Source organism: Aquila chrysaetos, chromosome Z (genome assembly GCF_900496995.4).
Source record: "Aquila chrysaetos chrysaetos chromosome Z, bAquChr1.4, whole genome shotgun sequence".
Taxonomy (NCBI): domain Eukaryota; kingdom Metazoa; phylum Chordata; class Aves; order Accipitriformes; family Accipitridae; genus Aquila; species Aquila chrysaetos.
In genome coordinates, this window is record NC_044030.1 from 26,013,939 (window position 1) to 26,037,118 (window position 23,180).

Below are 23,180 nucleotides of genomic sequence, written 5' to 3' on the forward strand. Positions count from 1 at the left end.
GATTAAAAAAGAAGCTTAACTAAAATGCAAAAGACAATTTTAAAATGTAGTGAACAAGTAGTTATTACCTTTATGAACCCCAAGTAACTTCAGCAAAGATACAAGCAAAAAAGGAGAAAAGGCTTTAGAAATATCTTTAGTTAAATATAAAAGCCTATAGCAAGTCTAAAGACTGCATTAGGAATGGAATTATTATTATAATTAAGGAGGCACATGTCTAATTAACTGTTACCTAGAATCCTTTCTTTTGGTATCTCTTATGACAGAGGTCATATATAAATGTGCATTGTTGATTAAAACTGCAGTCAAGGAACAATCTGAATTTTGATTTTAAGGGACTGCACTGCAATATTGTAGTCATAAGTTTGTAAATTTAGTTATCTGGTGTATCAGTTACTAAAAAACAGTAGAATGAACTTAAAAAATAATTAAGGTATTTATCTAACCTCTTAAGGTTTTATACTGTGGGATACTGTTCACATGTAGGGCCAGTTAAAGGATATGTCCATCTGACTTAATCGAGAAATTACAGAACGGTTCCTGCCATTCTCAGGGCACACATCTTTTGCTTGGTTCATGTGATATATTAATTAATTACTGTATTTTATAGATAGTGGGAGGAAAACATTTCACATTATTCAGTGAGCCCATTAAATAGGCCTTCTTAAAAGTTCTTGGGTTTTAAAGCAATTTGTTGATATTCCTCTCTTTTTTTTTTTTTTTGTATTATTTAAATAGACACTCTGCATATTTTCACTCTTCCAAGCTTATTATCTTGGATATTTCTTCTAATTTTCAGTTGGTTCTAGTAGCCTCTTTAACCTAACAGCCTTTATTCTTCCATTCACCTCGTCCACATAGCAGCATAGCACAGTGGAAAAAAAAGACATCTACTTGCCTGATCAAGCTAAACACTGCATGAGTTGCATTAGCTGAATGAGCTGGATCTGTGGGTGTCTGAAAGGAGGAACATCAAGGGGATAGGTGCATTCTCTGTAAAGGGCTTTGGATAAAAATTATAGCAACCAGGTGATGAGAATTTTGTTACCCATTTAAATAGAGAAAAATTTTAACTTCCTTTTCCATTTGTCAGTTGATAGCCAGGACTATAACTGACTAATGTTACTGCAGGGCAAGGGTTTAACTTTGCCCCAAATCTCAGCATAATTTTTCAAGGTTTTTAGGGTAGCTTTTAATATAGGATGCTCCAAGTGGGTTCAGTGGTGCAGTGGCTGCCCTGGGGAAAGTGCCCTGGGGCTCTGGACAGGCACGGTAGCTCTGTGTCCTGGTTTCAGCTGGGATAGAGTTAATTGTCTTCCTAGTAGCTGGTATAGTGCTATGTTCTTGAGCTTGGTATGAGAAGAATGTTGATAACACACTGATGTTTTCAGTTGTTGCCAAGTAATGTTTAGTCTTAAGGATTTTTCAGCTTCTGATGCCCAGCCAGCAAGAAGGCTGGAGGGGCACAAGAAATTGGGAGGGGACACAGCCAGGGCAGCTGACCCAAAGTGTCCAATGGGGTATTCCATACCATGTGATGTCACATCTAGTATATAAACTGGGGGGAATGGGGGTGGGGGGATTGCCGCTCGGGGACTAACTGGGTGTCAGTTGACAGGTGGTGAGCAATTGCATTGTGCATCACTTGTATATTCCAATCCTTTTATTATTGTCATTTTATTAGTGTTATCATTATCATTATTAGTTTCTTCTTTTCTGTTCTATTAAATCGTTCTTATCTCAACCCACGAGTTTTACTTTTTTTTCCCCTAATTCTCTCCCCCATGCCACTGGGTGTGGGGGGAAGTGAGTGAGTGGCTGCGTGGTGTTTAGTTGCTAGCTGGGGATAAACCATGACACTCTGCATTTCCTCCAGGCCATAGTTTGCTGGCTTTGTCCAATGTGATACCTTAGTGATGTGTTAAGCATTTATAGGAGTGCTAGTGAGTAACAATTTTATATGAATATACGGAGATCCAGGTTGAATTCCTGACAAACTAAAGTCACTAACACAAACCCTAAGACTGCTGTGGAGGGAGAATTCATTCATTCGTAGTCTCTAGTAAAGGAAATGTTCATATTTTCCAGGCCAATAAATGTTATTAGATCAAGTTTCAAAATGTCTGAAACAGGTGCAAATGCAAATTAATTTTCAAACATCTTCTCTCCATCCCAATTTTTATTGTAGTAATGTAATGTAAAAGTGGATTGTAAAAAGTCTCAAGGAAAAAAATCAGTCCTTTCTTCAAATACCATAGAGTAAATACAGCTCTTTTTAAAAACTCCTCAAACACAGAAGTCTGTGTAGCATGAAAGGAAATTAGATGAAAGGCAAATCTACACAAACACTGTTTCTGCTGTGAAATTCTAAAAGATCGCTTGGATACTCTCTCCTTTGTGATCTTATTCTCTTCCATTGGTTCTGTGTCAGGTAAAATAACTAAATCTGTAAATGAAAATAGCTTTATTGTCAACTTCCAAGTTTGTTTTTCATCCCAAGTCTAATGCATGAACCAACAGTATATGTGAATAAGTGCAAGGTCTGCCAATCCAGCCTAGAGGGTCTAACTGTGGCTGTAATTTTGATACAGAATATATAGTCAGAGGAAAGCATAATACAGTAGACTGCATATCTAAATGTCATATCATTTCATATTTGTAACTGAGGCACTACCTAACCAATAACTTTACTGCCTGAAAATATTCTTTTAGTTTTTTGACAATAGTCCAGGGTTTGTTTTTCTATTTGCATAGAAACCCTTAGAGATAATCTCTGTTTGTCAACCCTAGTAATTCCTTATTTGTTTAAAAAAATCTCCCCTAAACCTTCAAACGCAGCCAGGAATCAAGATCACAAATCCTACATAATTATCTGAAGAACATCCTGAAATCTCTGCTCAGCTATGGGCAGGGATGAACAGAGAGCATAAATTTAGGTAGATTTCAGTTGACCATGAAATCACAAGCTTATATAATGAGTTTACCATTTATTAATCTCCTGCTAGAGAATTGTATGTTAGGATATATTCTTTAATCTTCAAACAATACATTCTTGCCCTTATTTTGGGGGCTGGAAGGAGAGGAATAGAAATAATCCATTTTCAAAATATGAAGTTACCTCATGCCTGTACAAATCAGCATGTATGCCATGAACATATGACTTAACTGATGCAGCTTAGTGGGAAGTCAAAGCAGTCATCTAATAAACATAGTCTAAACACCAATATTGTTAATAATCTCACAGCAAACATTTTAATTTGAATATCCAAATTTGCCTGTATGATAATCCTAATCATTGAGATAAAATGGGATACTTTATTCCCAAACTGTACTTGGCTTTAAGCTCCTTCTTCACAGTTGTAGAAGGGCAAGGATACTTTCCTGTATCAGCTGGTTTAATAAAGACAATATCTTTCTCAACATAATCTTGTTGTGCTTACTGATTTTGATCCCATTATAGTACTTACGACTACAAAGTTCTTCCTGCTTTCCTTCTGAAGTCTGCATGTATCCCAGCCACTTGTGATGCTAGCTGTGGTTCCTGTAGAATTTCTATTCTGCTGCAACAGCCATGAGACTTAGATGACAGACTGAATTTCTGCTTGAATACCATTTTTAGATCCTCCCCTGATCAAGTCAGAAATAATAAAGGAAACTGCCAGTTCAGAATGAGAATTTTGGGAGGTGAAGTTATTCAAAGCCAACCAGTATGTCACATTGTTTTTTTCAGGAAATCCAGGTGGGAAAATACATCTTTTTTTTTTCCTTTCCTTTTTGTTGTTGTTGTTGTTTTGTTTCCAGAATTGACAGGTGCTAATAGTTTGTCCAGTACTCTGTACATGGCTCAAATACCATCAAATGCTGGGCAGATAATCACCTCAGAATTGTGAGAATCCCAAACTTTTAATTGGCTTTAACACCTCCATAACTACCTGTGCAAAGTTAAAATTCATGAAGATCTCTTTAGATCCTAGACAGAAGACCTAAAAATTTTTACATTGGTAGGAGTCACCCAAATACCCTTGATAAGTTCTCAGTGTTTGTCACAAGGTTTTGTGACTAGGAGAGGGTAAATCTTGCAACTTTGATTAAAAGTAGACTATTTTATTGACTTATATTTTCAGGTCCTGACATTTTTATATTCTTTTGTTATTTATTTGAAAATGTAGTGCCTTATGTTTTATACTACCTGGACTGGACCTATGTCATGGGAGTGCTACAAACAAAGTTATTTTGAGCTCTCTGCCTTTCTGCTCCTTTTTGAAAAGGCAGGATTTAGTTAAGGTCAGTTTCCGGGGTGAACAGTTCATCAGTCAATAATTGCTCCCATTATTACAGCAGCCAGCTTTATATTGGAATTTGATTAATAACAATATGCTCCTCAGTTACATTTTTCTATTAAGTGGCACTAATTACATTGCAACTGCTGTTCAAAACCAAGCAAAGTGTGTTCACAATGTTGTTTAATGCAGCTAGATTTGACTAAAATGTAACTTTGAAGCTGCCTGTACAACTAGTAGGGCCTTGAAGTAGTGCCAATTTAAAGGCACTGTGTCTCTTTCCATTGCCTTTGAGAAGTCCCTGTCTTGGTGTATTTTACAAAATCAATTAAATGATGTAAGAGGATTCTGAAGATGGGAGAGGAAACATAATAATGGTTAGAAGTTTCATATTGTCAAAATCTTCTACTTTCAGAAGTTAATTTGGAATGTTAAGACTTTAATCTGAATCCATTTTTAAAAAAGAAATCTATACAGTTATTGTTTGATTACAGGACAGTGCAGCCTTAGAGGAAACATCTGCTTTCAAGGATTTTCCCAGGAGGTATAACCTTAGATTACAGAAGATAATTGATCTGGAACAATTCTATCTAAGCACTCCTGCCACAGTATACTCATCCAATAATAGTTCTTGGGCTTTTAGAGTTTGAGAACAAATTTATTTGCCAAAATACAGGTGAAAGCATGTTTTTCAATTACCTTGGTCCTACTGCTGAGTGATGATGTGTTCACAAATGTCTTCTGATTGGTTGTAGTTACAAGTTCTCAAGGCTTGGATCTTTGGTTAGCAATTTCATTTTTGAAAAAAAGGTTGGGTTTTACTTCATTTAAGTTTCTTGTATTGAGTAATTGGGCTTATTAAAAAATGTTTGTATATTTTGGGGGCTACTTGTTTGTTCATGCTTTAACTTTTGTTGTGACACATATTTGTTTTGTCTGCCAGTCATATCCTGGGACAGATCATAATATAATATGACACTGATGTAACTACATAGCCCACCCTGCTGTTTCTTGCAACGCATAATTTACTGCTAAAACTGGCTTTTAAGAAGCAAAATAGCTGTTTGCTAGTGTTTATTTCACTGATATTCGCTGGATAAAACTAGTCACTCCTTATGGACAGTTACCTCTTTGGAGTAATGCAAATGGGATTAAGACTGTTCCATTGTTATGGGCAGCAAAATGTATGAGTGGGCATCTGTGTTAAGCAGATGTGGTGCTAAAAATATTTTTTGTTTTAATATGAACAAAGAATTTTCCTCTTTCTTTTCAAAGATGCCACCAAGTAGCATATTTTCCTTGTTTTTATTTGAAAGTGTAAGAATTGTTTTTGATTGTACTATTTGTACATTTCCTTGGGACATTAGTGTCAAACATACTACATCAGAGAATATTACTGTGCATTTAATATTCCTAAATAATTTAAAAATTAAGACATACAGCATATTATGCACTGTATATTAATGCTTTATGCAAAACATAGCTAAGATGAATCAATGAATCTAGGATGACTAATACTTTGCTAATTATACTCTGTTCTTCCTCACTGAACAGAATAGGATTACTTTGAGTGTATATGCATGCCAAACTTGTCCTAGAGATTGAATCTATTTGTAGAGACATCAGACCAAATTCTCTTTCTGTTAAATGTAAATACTTATGTACAGTGTTGAATTCTTCAATCAGCTGAGGCACTTTAGCTTTGATGTTTAACTCAAACTCCAGTGTATTGGATACACCTTCAGCTGAAAGTATAATTAAGAATAATGCGTGTTTACTTTTTAAAAAATGTAAATTATGGGCCATATCCTGCAAAAATTAAGCAGCCTGAAAAGCAGTTTAATTCTATCACATTCATCCAGGAGTACCTTTTCCACTGGCTGGATGCCAGACAAATTCCAACCCAACATTTGCACAAATAGGATTTGATCTTGCAAGCTGGTGAGTCACTCAGACCTGGCTTATTCATATGATGATGAGGTGTCTCAGCTTCTTACAGGTGATGTTAAACTGGATCCACAGGTTTTCAGTATTGTCTTTGCTGTTGTGTAGCCAGTCTGGTTCTATTGTGTTCCATAGCTGTAGCAGCAGCAACAAAGTCATGTGAATCATTTGCAACATCTGGAACATTGACAGTCTAACTTGTTCAAAACCTGTAATGGTTGTACAATTTCTACATTAGTGCCACTTCAATTGCTTTCTATTCTGGCAAAGAATTTATACAGACTGACTACTTTATTCCCCCCCCCCTTTTTTTTTTTTGGTCCAGTTTCTCTTTTAGCTACAGTGGAACTGAATTTGTCATGTGTTGCTTTCCACAGGACGCTGTTTCTTTGATTTGTTAAACATTACAGTTTAAAGATCCCTCTAATCTTATGAATTTTGAATTGCCATGAGGAGCTCAGTAATACCACTTCTGTTGCTGTTAGATACAAGCTCTCTCAAAATATGTCACAATTTGGAGGAAGCCTCCATTCAAAAGTTCCCAAAATGTATGCCAAAATGTGTGGTTTATGTCCTGTGTAGGTACAAACAGTGGTTTGCTCTCTTTCAATATTATCACTAAGTGCGGAACTCCCGTATAAAGAAAGTTGTACTTGTTTTTGAAAGTGAGGAAATAATTACTTAGGAATGACACTATATTGCTGGTATTTGTAGCTCTTGGAGAGAGATGTTGGGAGTCTTGAATGACTGTTTTTATCGTATGACAATTACTTAAGAAGTGTCTTAAAACCTCCTTTTGTTACATTATATTTTACTTTTATGTTTAGAATGGCTGGGAAAAAAAGAGTACCTTTGCAGATCCTTTATGACACTCTTAACTTTCTGCAACACCTAGACATCAAAGATTCAAAAGATTTTTGTCATCTTCATTTCCTCCCCACAATGTAGATCTTGTTCATATTGCCTCTGGTTTGGCCGTTGCAGACCCATCGTAAAACAATATAATTTGTTATAAATGCCTGAATTCAAGCATTGCTCCTGCCTTCTCCGTGCCTTTATTTCACTGTTAAAATAACAGTGCTACAGGACAGCCCTTTGCTCTCCGGCCTATTGTACTGAAAAATGAATGAGTGAGAGTTTTGATTACCTTACAGATAAATCTGGTTAACTGTTACATTAATTAAAATGCGTGGTTTTGAGGGTATTCTGAACTATTTATACATGATTTAATTCATATCAGCAGCTAATTTGTATTTAATGCAAACTAATGGGTTTTATGTAAATGGAGCATGTGGTAGTCTATTTAAAAAACAAATTATCTATAGTTCCATTTCAGTTATTTTAATTAAATTTAGAGTGCGTGTGCAGTGGGGAGGGATAAAGGATGTGTTATATATGAAGTGTTGATGATTAAAACCAATTTAAATATATAGAATAAGAAACAAGTGATTCTCTTAGCAGAAACACTGATTCATTTTCTGACATTTGCATTTTCTAAAAGAGTAGACACAAGAACAGGCAAGGGCACGTGCCTGGTGGTTTTTGAACTGAAGATTACAAATAATTCTATGAGTTATTTATAATAATACTGTGAAGAGTAACTAGTTCTCATTTATAAAATGCTTTGAAAATTATTGGCAAGTTACATTCTGAATGTACCTGAATATTGGAGTAAAGAAATTGGCAACTGTTTACATCAGGATTGATTTTGTTCCAAAACCATTACGCAAGTCCCAGCTATTACCTTACAACCAATGGAGCCTACTATGCAACATGATGACTGTACTGGTTGTTTTAACATCAGGCAAGTGATTATTTCAAGATTTTTAGGGCAAATATAGATATTATTTAACACTTTTGAAGCCTGAAGTGTCATATCAGTATCTCATGCCCTGTTTGCTTGGATTTCCTGAGCCTGGCTGAATAAACAGATTCTTTATTTTTTACTATTCTGAGGAAATTTTGCTTAGAAGATCAGCTCAACTTCTTCATGATTTTGTGTCTCACCCGCTTTTCACCAGTCTGACAGATTTTGCAGGAGAAATACTGTAGGAGATGAAAATGATTTCCAAATATTTCTCATCTTCATTGTTCCAAAGCTTTGGCAGGACATGTACCCTCAGTTATTATTGTTCATATTAGCTCTCCTCTGTGGAGGAAAGCTGCAAAGGTTAGAATATCTTTTTAGGAACTTAGCCTGGATCTTCATCAGCAGTTGTGGTATAGCTCAAACAGCTTGTATACATGTCAGTCATCTGCTAAACTGAATGTTTCAGTGTCGTCAGGGATGGAAATGGCAACTCAAAACAATTGTTTACTAATGTTAATTCTACTTCCACTGATTGTCTGACAGCTTCTCTAATTTCAAAACCTTCAGTGGGAGCTTTCACTTTTTTCCTTCCTCCCATTGCAAATACTGACTTTTGTTAATTCCTTAAGACCACAGGGTTTGTTCAGCTGAAATGGAAATCTATGCTTGGAAGTTTAGGTATGCTGACTTTGTTAGGAACTAGAGAATCAAATAAAAACTCTTCAGGTACATTTTATTCCCAAAAGAATTTGTGCTTGAAATAGGTTATTTTAATAAAAAGGTACTTAACCCAGAGACGGTAAAGCAGATCAGCACATTTCTTGCCTATGGATATGTACCTACATTTGAACACACAGACTTGACCAATGTTCTGTGTTAGTTGTTTTCAACAGATAGCATAAACTCTTTCTTAATTCTGTTCCCTTAATGAAACAAGACATAAACATATGACTTGACAAATAATGAAGGTTTAAACCCATTATCAAAATTCAGCAATTGCCTCTGTGATCTACTGAATCAGGACCAAGATATTGGCATGTTAAACACTGGCTAAATGAAAAGGTTATTGATGCAATGGAATAAGAATAACCTGCCTGTTAGAAGAGTTATTTACAAAAATCAATGTTCATTTTCTGTCTCATATGTCAGCAGAAACTTTGCTTTGCCCATCAAGGGTGAGGTTATTTAAACATGATGCCAGAGTAATTGCACAGGTGACCTGGCTGATAAATAGGACAAAACTATTTGGTTGTTTTCACTGAAATCTGGGACAAAATGTTGAAAAAGTAAATCAGAGAATCATAGAATCATTTAGGTTGGAAAGGACCTTCAAGATCATCAAGTCCAACCATTAACCAAGCCCACTAAACCATGTCCTGAAATAAATAAATAAAAACTATTAAAGAAAAAATAAGATATTCCTCAATGAATATTGCCTGAAGCACCGACCTTTGAGATCTCCCACCTCTTTTTATCCTCTCTACACCTTCCACTATAAAATATAATTCTTTGTACAGGACTCTCAGGTTTTATTTTTATTAAAAAAATGCCATAAAGCAATGCATGTTACCAAAGCTCCAAATGCAGGAAATAATTTTAGAAATTGAGAAGAATTCTCTTATCTAATAATATAACTGTGACTCATGGTTCTTCTGCCGGAGTCTACCTTCTAGGTAAGGGATATTTGCCTTGATTGATTCTTTTCTTATCTCACTGACCATTTCTCACTCACTTCTTTTTTTGATGGGTTGGGATATGGATTGGATGTACCGCAGAAAGACTGATCTGTTAGTCCCAAACTGATGCCATATCCAAATGTTTATTTTCGATGATGGAATTTGCTGAGGTCATGCATTATTTCATAGATTTGCCAGTCATGCTGAGCTGGACTCTGTCTGCAGTGATATTTTGGGATTATTTTGTGTTGTCTCTGCTGTCTTGGTTCCAGACTGATATTTAGTTATGGACAAGAAATAATTTACTTTTTTTGGATTATGTGTGCTATGATATTATCGTAGTTTGTGAACATGTAGACCTTACCTGCTGTTATACCACTGAGGTCACTGGTTTTACAGCTGTTATACCCTGCATTGTTCCTTAACCCTTAGGCATTTTTTATCTGTATTAAACTATTTTCCTCAGAAAGCTGTGTCTAAGAATTAGATTTTTACTTGGACAGTTTGTGTATGTTGGCCCTAGTGAAACCATATGGTCAATCCATCTGTATGTTCTATTCATATATTTAAAATATCTAAATATGTGCTTCAAATATATCAAACATATACTTACAGTTTTTCCAATTTTTTTTTCTAACTTTAAGACATTCACATATGTTTCTGTATCTTTACTAACCCATATAATAAGTAAGAGGTGGTGCCCTTGTATGTATTTTTGCAGGCTTCACACTTCATGTATTTCAAATGTCCTCATTTCTGGCATGGCGAAAAACTGCTTTTATCCAGTGAGACACATTTAAGAAACTCAGTAGCTTTCCTTAGTTTTCTGAATTAGACAATGTAAAAGACCTTTTAGTATGGGTAACTGCCATTCTGCCACATCGGAGTCATGTCAGTTAAAGGAGATTTTAAAATGAGCTGAATTGTAACCCAGATGATTACGTGTTTTATAAAATGCATTTTAGAATGTTATTTTTAGTAACTAATATATATCAGAATCATAGAATCATAGAATCATTTAGGTTGGAAAAGATCCTTAGGGTCATTGAGTCCAACTGTTAACCTAATACTCCCAAGTCCATCACTAAACCATGTCCCTAAGTGTCATGTCTACAGGTCTTTTAAATTGCTCCAGGGATGGTGACTCAACCACTTCCCTGGGCAGCCTGTTCCAATGCTTGACAACATTTTCAGTGAAGAAATTTTTCTTAATATCCAATCTAAACCTCCCCTGGTGCAACTTGAGTCCATTTCCTCTTGACATATCATTTGCTACTTGGGAGAAGAGACTGACACCCACCTCGCTACAGCCTCCTCTCACGTGGTTGTAGAGAGCAATAAGGTCTCCCCTCAGCCTCCTTTTCTCCAGACTAAACAACCCCAGTTCCCTCAGCTGCTTCTCCTAGGACTTGTTCCTTGTTCTCTAGAGCCTTCACCAGCTTTGTTGCCCTTCTCTGGACATGCTCCAGCACCTCAGTGACTTTCCTGTCATGAGGGACCCAAAACTGAACACAGTACTCAAGGTGTGGCCTCACCAGTGCCAAGTACAGGGGAACAAACACTTCCCTGCTCCTGCTGGCCACATTATTTCTGATGCAGGCCAGGATGCCGTTGGCCTTCTTGGCCACCTGGGCACACTGCAGGCTCATATTCAGCTGGCTGTCAACAACACCCCCAGGTCTTTTTCTGCTGGACAGTTTTCCAGCCACTCTTCCCGAAGCCTGTAGCGTTGCATGGGGTTGTTTTGACCCAAGTGCAGGACCCAGCACTCAGCCTTGTTGAACCTCATACAATTGGCCTCGGCCCATTGATCCAGCCTGTCCAGATCGCTCTGTAGACCCTTTCTAGCCTCAAGCAGATCAACAGTCCTGCCCAATGTTGGCGTCATCTGCAAATTTGCTGAGGGTGCACTCAATCCCCTCATCCAGATCATTGATAAAGATATTAAACAGAACTGGCCGCAGTACTGAGCCCTGAGGAACACCACTTGTGACTGGCTGCCAACTGGATTTAACTCCATTCACCACAACTCTTTGTGCCATCCATCCAGTTTTTTACCCAGTGAAGAGTACACGCATCCAAGCCATCAGCAGCCATTCATGTAGCAAATGAATGAAATAAAGCATTACCTAAATAAGGATAGAAGTAAATGTTACCCTTCATTCTGAGTGTCCATAAACTAATGATAAAGTACTGGGAAACTTTATGGAAATGTGGAAAACAAATGGATTAATCCTGATCTGTGTTATTAGATTAAAGACTAAATTAATTCTTTTCAAAGACAGGGCCCCTTAAGAGGTAACTACCAAATACTTAAAGCACTGCTGTTTTACCAGTCAGAAATTAAAGCTGAACTGGTTTCTGTTATAGTTTCACTCCAGATATGAATGAAAATTTAGTTCGCAGCTGAAAGAAGTAAAATGCCCTCCAGTAAATCTGTGGACCCTCTGTAAACTGTGGGGCCCATGGTGGGTTTCCGTGCCACCATAAGATACACTGTTCTGATATATCACATTCCTTTGATGTCACAGAGATGAGATCTGGGACTTTTTGAGTACTGAATCACAAGTAACATTAAGATTTCCATCCTGGGATGATCAGAGTTAACAGTGAGATGAGAGACTATATTGATGCTGATCTTATCTGATGGTAAAAGGGTGTGAAAATACACAGCTTGGAGCACATGTTCCACAAATGTGATTTTTTCCCGCTGGAATGGTAAAATCATTCAAACTTGTAGTGACTCTTCCACTTTCAAGAGGGTTGTGCAAGCAGTAAAAAGAATGGTTGGCTGCAGTATGCTTGTCAAGGTCAGGTAAGTGTAAGATAGAAACACATTATTTATTGTCATGACTCTCATTACCTGGGCTACCAGCAGAGACAATATTAACTGGGGAAAATATAACAGGTTGCTGGCAACATGTTGTCTTGGTTTCAGCTGGAATAAAGGTAATTTTCTTCTTAGTAGCTGGTATAGTGCTGTGTTTTGGATTTAGGATGAGAATAATGTTGATAACACACTGATGTTTTCAGTTGTTGCTAAGCAGTGTTTATACTAAATCAAGGACTTTTCAGCTTCTCATATTGCCCTGCCAGTGGAGAGTGCACAACAAACTGGGAGGGGACAAAACAAGGACAGCTGGCCCAAATGAGCCAAAGGGGTATTCCACACTGTATGACATCATGCCCAGCATATAATCTGGGGGAGTTGGCCAGGGGATGCTGTGGCTCGGAGATTGGCTGGGTACCTCTCAGTGGGTGGTAAGCAATTGTATTGTGCATCACTTGTTTTGCACATTCTGTTATTATTGTTATTATAATCATCATTATAATTATTATTATTTCCCCTTCTTTTTCTGTCCTATTAAACTGTCTTTATCTCAACCCACAAGTTTCACTTCTTTTTTTTTCAATTCTCTCCTCCATCCCATTGGGGCCAGGGCAGGGAGTGAGCGAGTGACTGTGTGGTGCTTATTTGCCAGCTGGGGTTAAACCACGACACATACCTATGACTTGCAGGCATGGTTCATAACTCCTATTAGTAGTTCCACCATTCCCTCTGAGAAAAAATATTATGCTGTACATCTAGGCTGAGAATTTCTCACTTCAGTATCCTGAGAATGAGATTCTGGTAAGGATAGGTAGAGTGGCACATTACCAGGGAGTCAAGAAAAGATATGTGATTAACTTTGGGATATTGGAATACATGACAGCTAGCCATGAGACAGATCAATTTAAAGGACGAGGTACAGAGGAAATGGATCCACAAACTGATAGTAATTCCCAACCTGAAGGCATTGCCAAGATAATGCTAAAAGACTTGCATTCCAGTTGAGTGGTTACAGACTCAGACTTCAGCCCAAAGTGTAAGTGGAGATCAGCAGTGAAGGTGCAAATTTTGGGTCTGCAATTACATTTTTTTTTAATAAAAAACCAAACTGCACCGAGTTTTTGAAAAGTTACAACTTGAGATTCACTGATAAGCAGTACAGCCACATTTTATAACTGGTATCTTAAGAGTAAAACTGTTGCTGTGATTGAATTCCTTCTTCTGCATAATTTTCTTTCACATACTTTTGATTTTACGGTGTAATTAATGATTCCTACTAAATGGATATGCAATCCAAACTATTAAATATTCAACAAACTTTCATTGTGCTTAAGAATACAGGTACAATAGTCACTTAGCTCTGAAATAAGAGGAAACAAAATCTGGAGATTTACTTCTGTAAATTTTATCCACATCATTTACAATGAATACACATTTTTCCTTTATATAAATAGTTTGTATTGAGAACTGGCTGGAAAGCAGAGTATAACAATAACTCTTTGCCAAAAAATAAAAAAATTAAATTCTTTCTTGTCTTTGTCTAATGTATGCACATACTCCATTTCTTTTATGATTGTTCTGTGGTAATGCAAGTTGCATAGCATTTTTTTTTGTTTTTAATTAAGAGATATTGGATCACAGAGGAGTTCACTTTTTACACAAAATTCTGAACTGTAGTGTAAGTGCGATCTTCAGTGGGATTCAGTGTGGACCTGTGCTAATGTCTGCTATACAACTTTCTCAATCATAAAAAGGGAATAAAAGTACTGATTCCTAATGCTGCATCCCTTTAATTTGCTTGCTTATTCCCTAGTGAAAACATTTAAAGTCTCTGTCTTCTTTCACTCATATTCAAAAGAAATTAATGCTTCCATCCTTTTTTTGCAAATGTATATTAAAGCTCTGTTAAAGCGGGTAAAACTCCCTGTGTTCTGCTGCAGTGTATTTCTCAAGCATTTTCTCTTAGCACTAAAATTAGTTACCATTTGCAAAAAGAAAGGCTACTCACAAATTGAGTAGTACATCTGTAAATGCCTTTGCATAGCCTTTGAAATAATTCTTGCCTGAAGGCCTTGCCTGTTGGTATCAAGCAAGATACAAGAGACTGGATCTAACTTTTCTTCCACAAATAAAGGCAGTGACAAGTGTATTCCAGTCTGGTACAAAAGAAATATCTCTTATCTTTATTTCAATCTGATTAACTTTCTTCATTTAATCATTAGCTTTTATTGACAAAGAACCAAATATGCTCATTAGGTGTGGTGAGACAGAGTAGAATCAATTTATACATTAAATTAAAGAGTAGAGCCTCTAGGTATTTAAACTAAAGATAAAGTAGTAACCTGTTAAATGCAAAGCCTTATTGATAGAGAATGGTAATTCCCTCTAGCAGGCACATTCTTTTAACAGATTTTCATTTAGGATGGTGTCATTGCCTCATGGAGCAATGTTAAGCTTAGCTAGAATATTGGCTTTTCTCAGAGTTGACAAAGATTGGTATAAAAAGTAGTTATGAGTAGTATATAGATTTTAAAATAAACTCTTTATTTCTTAGTCAAGCCTTGGTCAAATCTGCTCTGTTATGTGCATAAGTCTTAGGACAGGAGTGTAACTAGGCTGGCAGTTAGTCATAACGGGACATGACCTACAATGTATTGTAGAGTATTGGGAGGCTGGTAGAGAGATGTGTGAAGAGGATGGGAAATATGAACCTAAGAGCCAAACGGTGATGTAAGGAGGTGTTTGGGGTCACATTTGCTTGTGATGCTTAAACGTTTGAGTGACTTGAAAGCTGTGTAAAAACACTAAGTACCTGGAAGCAATGCAGATCTGTTTTGTGTTACAATCCTTGAAGCATTTAGCTCCTGATTACATTGGCATACCTAGCTGATGCTTAGCTGAATATTGCTTGATGATATGCTGCTACAATGTATCTATGCAGCCAGTGCATTATGAATACCTTTATTTTCGCCTGAAATGATTCTTTTATGTTATGCTTTCAGTAACTCTTACGTGCTATTTTCCCCCAGAAACTGGGCAGAAACAGATGTAAATCTAGAAGTCCTGGAGCACACAAATCCCTGTGATTTATCTCTTATCAGTTAGCCTTCACCATTTTCAAGGTCAGTGCTGTGATGGTGATCATTTCAAATGAGCTGCAGCTTGTGGAGTCATATTTGACATTTTGCTGACAATCAGCCTCAGTTTTGCAAGCCAATAACAGACCACCAAGCAGCTTTTGCAGAGTTTTTGGCAACACCACCAGCAGGTAAATGCCTACAGCTGCAGTGGGAGAACAATGAGAAGGATAAGAGCACTGACCAGCTGCTTAGATCAGTTTCTTGGATTGATTTCTCTTGGTGCAGCAATGTTTATGGGCTCACAAAACAAGTATCGAACAGGGCAAAAGGCTGTGCTATAAACCAACAACATGTACAACATTTCAGGATGGTTAACAGAACTTATTTTTTGAGGATTTTGCATTGACTCTTCCACAGCATTCTGGTGCGTGTGAACACATTAGCCTGAAAGCCTTAACCTCACAAGTGCTGTGTTGTGAAATCTGTCATCTTTCATTGCAGCCACTCAATAGATAGCTCATTTGTTGTAGGCAGATAAACTGTTGGGGTGGTTGTGGTGGAGGCTATTGCACAGTTTATTAAGGAAAGGTTGTTACTTTGTATTTCAAAGCCTGCTAGATTTTAGAGATTATTAATGACACTACCTGAATGGGACAATTGATAAAATCCATATTGTTCTTCTTCTTTGCTCTATGCCAAGATTCTGATTTCTAAATTGGAATGAGATATTTCTCTGTTGGGCTTCAGATGCTGTGGCTGGGTTATTAATATTGGTGGAGATTCATGTGGAAGGGGTCATGAGGGCTTGGGTATATACATATATTTACATATTTATGAAACAAAAGATAATACATGATACAAGTTCTACTCCACTACAACAGCAAGAAAATTTAATGGTGACAGACTCTCCTGTGATATCCTGGGAAAAGGGTTATTAGATGTTGCCCTGGCTAACAAGTCATGTGCCACTGAGAGGTATTATTTTAGTTCACCTAGCAACAGAAGGTGGCTTGGGGATACAGGAGTCAAAGGGAAAGATGTGCCATAATTAGACTACAGTCTGGACAATACGTTCCTTGAAAAAAAGCTGTGGGCTGCCTGCTATGCAGCAGTAAGAGAAAGGGGGATTCTCATCAAAGGTTAGGAGATGTGAAATTAGAAGATCTCAGGACCCCATACTCTGTACATTGTAGAGGCACCCTGACCAGCTGAGCTATCTTCTTCAAAATGATGGTATCAGGGTAAGTATGATGTAGGAAGTTTTGTGTTTCTGTGATGAATATAGAATTTTTTTTTTTTTTTTTAAATTTCACAACCAAAATTCAGTGGACATACAGTTTTCCTTGTTCTCTATGTAATATTTTTGTACACCTCCTGGAAATGTAACAAATTACTCCATGAAATGATGTAAATACTAACAGTGTAATTCTTCTGTATGAAGTAAGATTTAGTCACACTTTCCATAACATTTTTTTTGAAAATGCTGTTTCTAGGCACTAAACTTTCATACTTATATCACATGGAATATGGTTATGTTATTGCTGGTATTACTAATGAAAATTGTAAACTATGAGTACTGTTCATCACGGTTGATTAAAAACACTCTTTTCATTAAAATGTAAATAAAAGAACCCAAAAAGTCTTAGTGTTTGAAGTAAAAGTAACCCTAAATATAAGTGGTGGTAATGAGACACTTTTAAAAGCGGTGAAAACAACAATTTGAAAAGGAACACTCAAAATGATCAGCTTCAACTATCTCAAGATAATATCACCTGTTAATAATATTGAGAGCAAGAAAACAATTGGTACAGCAATATTAGCACTTCAAAAAAGGTCTCAAAAGATTCTTTTCCTGTGGAAAAGAGCTGTTGTCAGATTTCTCGAAGGAGGTATGGCTGGGATGGTGTTGGGAGGTAGATATTGCCATGGCAAAGCAATTCACTCTTAAATGATAAATGCTAGTGTGTGCTACACTGATCCTAGTTCCATGTTCTGGGTTTTGGGGTTTTTGTTTGTTTGTTTGTTTGTTTCCTACAAGCCCTTATTAAAACATCTATCCTTGGTAGATAGGATCACTGAAGTCTGTAGTCAGAGATGTTTGACTATGTCATCCTAAGTGGGAAAAGAAAGTGTCTTAGAGCAGATTTTCTGGGAAATTTTAGGATCTCTGCAAACTGCTCTTTGGACTTTTCTATGATCTTGATCCTCACAGATTTGGGAGCTCCATGGTTGTGATGAAAATTTTCTTACTTTCAAGACTTATATTCCTGTCTGTATCTCTCCCATGAGAAATTTTATTCATTGCTGACAGTCCAGCCTTGACTTTAGAGACTACTCATGTGTCTACACAGGGCTATGCTATACTGTGTATAGCTTATACATATACTTCATGGAGTGTATGAAATAGACTCAAGATATTAAGCCAGGTAGCATTCTGTGTCTATAAGCCTGGACTGTTTCTGGTACCTGAACTAGTATCTCTCCAGCTGGCTCAGAGTGAGCACAGGTATGGCTAGCACTGAATGCCATAGATACCTTCATCTAACATTTCATAACCTTTTTTTTTTTTCTTTTTCCTGCCTTTCCCCTCCAAGTTGCCTGACACTGATAAAAGCAGATAGCATGCATATTTAGAAAGGCTAAAGGGAATCCTGCTAGATGTTCATTGATATTACTCAGCTGAATGGTTCCAGCTGGCATTCTGCATGCCTGACAGGGCATCATCACTGATCGTGGAATGAGCAGCAGACCACTTCCTCCTTTCAATGTCTGAGCCATAAAAATGCATCGTCTCCATAGTTTAGGTATGCTCAAAGTGTGTGACAAAGTAAAAGGAATTTTCTGAACACTGTTTGGGTCATCTGGGGTTAAATGTATCTTGCACCTCTTTGATCTTGATGATTGCCAAGAATTTCTACATATTTCTTAAGTTGAATTAATTTTGTAAAGTGCCGTAGAAATTACTGCAGTTGAAATGCCTCTGTTTGTCCCTTTAAGATGTCTGGAATATGTACAGTGTTATGTGCTTTGAAATGCACTTTATAAACAGTTAAGGGAACTAAACTTTCAGCAAGGGATGGGAAAAAAACCCCTAGGTATGGATGAAAATACTGAAATGGGTATAGGAACTAATGTAGTATCTTCTGTGCCTTGCACTCAATAATTACATATCTAAGATCTGATTTTTCTTTGTCAAGTTTAGTATCTGAACAAGAGTTTCTCTGCTGTGCATGCTAAGGAATGAAGGATGTTGCTATGGTATGATAGGAGAGGTAGCCTGAGAAGAGAAATGGGGATGACAAATGGCAGTTACTATTTGACTAAAACTTCTAAATGTACATAGCAACACTGTAACTGCAAACAGATTCCCACCCACCCACCACTGAAAACAACTCCACTGTGAAACCCTCCCAACCAGCCTTTCTCACAACAGTAAGTCCTATTCAGCTATTGCTGAACAAGTAGGAATGGTCCAGTTCAGGATGCCTCCTGTTACAAACAGCAGGAAAAAGATAGGTTAAGACAAAGCTAGAGAAGACTGGTGACTGGCTTTTTTTGCTTATTGGTGCAGTGTGGCAGGGGTCACGAGTGCTGAGATGAAGAACTGTGATAGCTGTTTCCCCATCCATTCCTCTCAAACAGGACAAGCAGGAAATGAAGATAAGTATCAAAAAGCAGAAGGGAGATCTGAACTGTTTAAGCAGTATGCATTTCTTGTCCGTTCCCCCCCCCCCCCCCCCCCCCCGATAAAATGGTCAACTGCCTGGAAAGGGAGTATGGAATACAGTGCTATACAATCACATCAGCTGAAACACACTACAGTAGTATTCAAAAATGCCCAGCTTCAAACAAGCTAATCCAGGCCAACTTGTGGTTGTCGTAACAAGCCGGCAGTGTGTGACCCAATACTGAAAAGAGCAGAGAGGTAAGTAGAAGAGTCCATCCTGAAAGGATGCTAAGTGATAGGGGATACTAAGTTGAGGACTGTCAAAAAATACACACATTACAGATATGTCCATATGAATATTAGTACACATCCACTTCAAATGCAGTGAACTTGCTTCTCTTGTAAAGAGAAACTAAATAAACTTTTAAATAAGAGCAGTCATTATTCTGCTCATTTGCTTTACCATAAGCAATTTAATTTACCATAAACATGGTTAAAAGCTGGGTCATGTTGCTCAGAGAGGTGTAGAATCTCGATCCTTGCAGATTGTCAAAACTTGACTGAACATGGCCCCGACCAACCTGCTCTGACTGGACCTGTTTTGGGCAAGTCGAACTGGATAACTTCTGGAGGCCATTTCCAACTTACATGGTTCTATAATTCTACTAAGAAATATATCACATGAATAATGACTTGTATGAGTGCAGAGCATTTGAGTTTAGCCAAGTTCTAAGAGGTAGGGAAACTCTACAGTAGCCTAATTGTATGATTATCCCCTAGGGCTTGATAGGACTATGTACAGGTGTTAAGTGAAGCTGTAAGCTGTAGATGGCTTTGGCATGTCAGTGTGCAGTCCCCACAGGGTTTTGTTACCCTTAACACCGAATTATGCAATGCACAAGGAAAGATTGACCCCTGAAAATATGATTTGTAGAGTTCATGAAGCTGAAAAAAAAAATGTGTCTAAACAGGGAGGTACTAACTATAGAGAAGAGCCTTGGGGGCTGAGCTGAGCCCACTGGACACTTCAGACAAGAGAAGCAGGAGGTACAATGCCTGGTCTGAGAATCACAACTGTGATAAGCTCAAGATTAGCTTGTGATCAGGCTGGACAGCAGCAGGACCTAGTTAGTTTGACAGACTGATGCTCCTAGAATCTGAACAATCAAGAGCTGTTTAATATGGAATGTAACTGAAGCAACAGTTACAACAGCTAACTCCATGTGCAGATGTATCCTTAACTGAACATCTGTAGTAACATATGAGCAATATTTGAGATCCACTTTCCTTACTAAGTTTGTAACAGATACAGATTATTCACTTTAATAGTTTATATGGTAAAAGATGGAAGGGTTTTCATGGTTGTATTTTAAGGCTATTATTACTGATTAGCTAGCAAATTTTAGTCTATTAATTATAATAAAATTATATAACTAGTGTTACAAAGATACAAGATATACTCACAGAACAGTAAAGGATACTATGTTAACTTGACAGTCTTTAAAGGGAGGATACATTTCCTTACTTATAACCTCTGTTACCTGTTTGTTAAATTCAAAGAATTAATTTTCCTCCCCTCTGATGTGGTGATCTTCCCCACCCCCTTACCACTCCCCGCCCCCCCCCCCCCCCCCCCCCCCCCCCCCCCAACACAGAATGTATTCACAGGGCTAACTTTCAATGTATTAAAATGTGGGTTTTTTTTTTTTTTCCTCTGTCTGCACCCCAGCCCCACAACAGTAATTCCTCTGTATTATCCCATGCATTTGTCTTTCAAAATGATCCACGCTTCAACTTCATGAAAATTCTGTGATATTCCAGAAAGAATAAGGAAACTTGATTCTATCTGCAAAGATTGGTTGGACTGCTGCATGTAAGGGAATGACATATTAAGGCTGGCAATGTTAAGACAAAGACAGCAGTAGAACATTGTTTTAGGTGTTAAATTACATTTCAATGTACTTGTGCCCCTCCCTGACAGAATGCATTTTGAGTTTTCAAGAATAAAAGACAAAGACAGACAGAAACAGGCAGGAGGCTCCACTGTGACGTCCCATCCCTTCAGTGTTGTTCTGGACACTCATCACTTCATGTGGAGCCTCTCCAGTCATATGGAGTTCACAGAATCGAATTGCCTCTCAAGTTACCCTTTTACCTATCTTAATGCTTTCCTCTCCCTTCAGAAAACTGTCCTCTAAAGCCATAGCATTCACCTGATCAGGTTTCCTATCATCACACCTGTCTGCAAAGAGAAATGTGTTTGAGAGGTATCCCTTCATCTATTATCTATTATCTAAATTAGCCTAATGAGTCCTTCAAGTATATCTGAATGACAGGCTTTTCACCATGGCCAAGTGACAGGATGTTCACTGGCCAATCAGAAACTGTTTTGCTGTCCAGTACTGTTCGTCATTATGATGTAATTTGGTTTTCTTCAATAAGGTGGAATCACCTTTCCATTCCCATTGAGAATCTTAATCTAGAGCAACAGAATAGCTGTCACTTAGTGCAATTCCCTTTTTTCTCATCCAACCAGACTACAATATCATTCTGTAACTCCTTATTGAAAAACAAGGTTGTACTCTAGAATAATTATAGATGAAAGAGTGTATCTGGGGCTGTTATCCTTAGCAAATCTGTGCTTAATGACAACATTAATCTAGGCAGAGGTACTCTGAAGCACCATGCAGATTTTATTCTGTATTCTATTTCCAGTTAAAATACATATTTTGTCATATTCCTTCCCTGCAAAACATTCTATATGAGTACAATAGACAAATACCAGTAATATCCCCAAGTTTTAGTTCTCCACCCAACCCCTTGTCTTTACAGTTCATCATCTGTAACAGTTTTACTGTTCAGGACACATAGTTGAAAATAAAGACATGTAGGGGGTTTTAAGTGGCAGAAAGTAATCTGATAAATAAAAAATGGAGAACAGTTCTCCACACCCATCTTTACTTTTCCATTGCTAGCTGTTTCACTGGCTTCAGGGTATGCTAAGGCATATTACTATAGAACCAATAACCCTGTGCAAACCTTCACTACTTACTCAGCACACTTATGAATTCCATTTTTTTACTCGTGTGTGTATGGGCAGTGAGATTACTGGGGGAGTCTGAGTTCACAAAACTGTTGAGATGCTTTTGTACAGAAGAACCTCAGAGCTGGCCTCAGTCATTCACTGAATATGATGTACAACTACCATCTACCTCACAGTCTTATCTTTCCTATCATAAAACTTTCCAAGGCTATGGCTTTCAACGTATGTGAAAACTCCCTAAAACTGCAGATAAAGTGGAAGAAGACCATGAGACCTTGCCAGTTTGGAACAGTGGGAAAAATTTGTTATAGCTCCATAAACAAACAACCCCCAAAAATGAAAACACAAGCCTCATATTGTAGCTATGGGAAGGAAATGGAAAACAGTGTAGAGGAGTTAATGTCATTTAAAATATAAGGAAAGGAAATTAAAAAGACAAGGGAAGCAAAAGATAGGGGTATTCAGGTGATATGGTTCACTGAGCTCTAAGTCAATAGAGAAGAAGGTGCAGGTAAGTGTTTAACACTGTCTTGCTCTCTCATCACTCCCACGTTTTCAAACTCCAGGTCATTCACTGTCTCAATCATTCAGGATTTCTCTCTCCTGTACTTGTGCTTTACCAGTTGATGCCTTGGGCCCTAAACCACAAAGCATCAAATGTTTTGTAGTTCTTCTTCAAGTATGTAACGTTACCTTTCTGCTTGTGTGCACAGTGTATCTTTCTGAAAGTAATTCAAAAGCTGAAAATATGTTCAGTCTTTACTCTTTTTGCTATAATCATAGCAAAGGCAGGGATACAGCATCCAATGTTTTTTGGTCTGACTCATGCTGTATGAAGGGTCATGTTCCC